This window comes from Penaeus vannamei, chromosome 3 (assembly GCF_042767895.1).
Source record: "Penaeus vannamei isolate JL-2024 chromosome 3, ASM4276789v1, whole genome shotgun sequence".
Lineage (NCBI taxonomy): Eukaryota > Metazoa > Arthropoda > Malacostraca > Decapoda > Penaeidae > Penaeus > Penaeus vannamei.
This window is the reverse complement of record NC_091551.1, coordinates 19,321,364-19,323,450: the sequence shown is the minus strand read 5'-3', so window position 1 is coordinate 19,323,450 and position 2,087 is coordinate 19,321,364. Positions and strand designations below refer to the sequence as shown.

At 42.4% G+C, this 2,087-nt stretch overlaps 1 long non-coding RNA gene across 1 annotated transcript in view; it reads right to left on the bottom strand.

The window, feature by feature from the left end:
* The window catches only part of LOC113817829 (uncharacterized), a 3,089-nt gene extending 1,479 nt beyond the window's left edge, over positions 1-1,610 (bottom strand). The window contains exons 1-3 of the long non-coding RNA XR_011399544.1: positions 1,326-1,610; positions 1,145-1,202; positions 1-7 (exon numbers count right to left, since the gene is read on the bottom strand). The exon at positions 1-7 is cut by the window's left edge and continues 1,479 nt beyond it. This is a non-coding gene — a long non-coding RNA (uncharacterized lncRNA). The remainder of the gene's footprint in view (positions 8-1,144; positions 1,203-1,325) is intronic.
* Positions 1,611-2,087: the final 477 nt, after the last annotated feature.

Sequence of the window (2,087 nt, the reverse complement as noted above, 5' to 3'; positions counted from 1 at the left end):
ATCCAGTCTGTGGAAAACAAAACTGCCTGGTGACCATCGGATACTCAGTACACTGAATGGCCAGTAGTTCACATTAGGTTTACATAGACATGCATTTGCAATATCATCATATAATTCACCATTGCGTGCAGTACTAAGAAAATAAATACTCGCTACTACCATTGTCCCTGACTAACTACTCGCCGTGATCATTGTCCCAGAATGACTACTCACCACTATTGTTGGCCCAGACTAATGTTTCAACAAAACCGTTGTCCCAGACTAACTACTCACCACCACCGCTGTTCCAGACTGTCTGGGACAACGGTGGTGGTGAGTAGTTAGTCTGGGACAACTATTCACCATCACCATTGTCCCAGACTAACTACTCACCATCACCATTGTCCCAGACTAACTACTCACTATCACCATTGTCCCAGACTAACTACTCACCATCACCATTGTCCCAGACAGCGGTGGCGGTGAGTAGTTAGTCTGGGACAGCGGTGGTGGTGAGTAGTTAGTCTGGGACAACGGTGGTGGTGAGTAGTTAGTCTGGGACAACTATTCACCATCACCATTGTCCCAGACTAACTACTCACCATCACCATTGTCCCTGACTAACTACTCGCCGTGATCATTGTCCCAGAATGACTACTCACCACTATTGTTGGTTCAGACTAATGTTTCAACAAAACCGTTGTCCCAGACTAACTACTCACCACCATCGTTATTCCAGACAAACTACTCACCACCACCGCTGTTCCAGACTAACTACTCACCGCCACCGCTGTCCCTGACTAACTACTCACCATCACCGTTGTCCCAGACTAACTACTCACCATCACCATTGTCCCAGACTAACTACAGACCATCACCATTGTCCCAGACTAACTACAGACCATCACCATTGTCCCAGACTAACTACTCACCACCACCGTTGTCCCAGACTAACTACTCACCACCACCGTTGTCCCAGACTAACTACTCACCGCCACCGCTGTCCCAGACTAACTACTCACCGCCACCGCTGTCCCAGACTAACTACTCACCATCACCGTTGTCCCAGACTAACTACTCACCACCACCGTTGTCCCAGACTAACTACTCACCATCACCGATGTCCCAGACTAACTACTAACTAGTATTATTATTGTGAACTTACCTTGATGGATGGATATGCGATGAACACCTTTTTAGGGCGCCAAATCTGGAAGTATTTGCTGAAAAAGAAAAATATAACTCACTTTAATTTCATAGTTGTAATTCCGTTTAAGGTGGCAAAAAATAATGGCTAAATCCATAATGCACCGATAATAGTCTAAGTATACACTGAGGGAACTCACCAGTAACGGATTCACAAGACTCCAATTGATACGTTCAACGGAAGCAGCTTTCTTTGCTTGCCGACTAGACCTACAGCACGCGATGATATGAAGAATTTCTTACTTGCTGATTTCTGTTTCAGTGTTTGCTACCGAACTGCACCACAATGACTAGGATATGAAGCACCAGTTGGTATGACGTGAACAAGTCCCTCCTCCTCTTCCTCCCTCTGACACAAGAGGAAGAGGAGGAAGACACTGTATGCGTGTGTTGTCTTGTGTGTCTGAAGTTTTCACTTCTTGCCCTTTAAGTACTGTGATGAAATGTCCACTCTCTAAGCCCCGCCCCCATTCCTCGAACCAATGAACTCCACACTTGTCCTCGGAACCCCAAGACCCAGGTCACATAAGGTCAAACATTTAAGCGGACCCGGAAATGAACTGATGGATTCTTATAACACTGAGCAATTTCGAAATAAGCTAAAGAAACAATGGTGAGATTAGTAGAACATTTTTAAAAAGGAAAACATCTTGTTTCACAGTTTTACATAAATATATTTACATTCCTTCCGAAATGCTTATCATAATCATTAACGTTTTCATTATCATTGTAAATATCTTCCTCGTTATCATTAATATTATTAACAGCATTTTCATTAACAATATTAATAGTATTATCATTAACATTATTCATAGCATCATCATTATCATTAACATTATTAATAGCATCATTATTATCATTAACATTATTAATAGCATCATCATTATCATTAACATTATTAA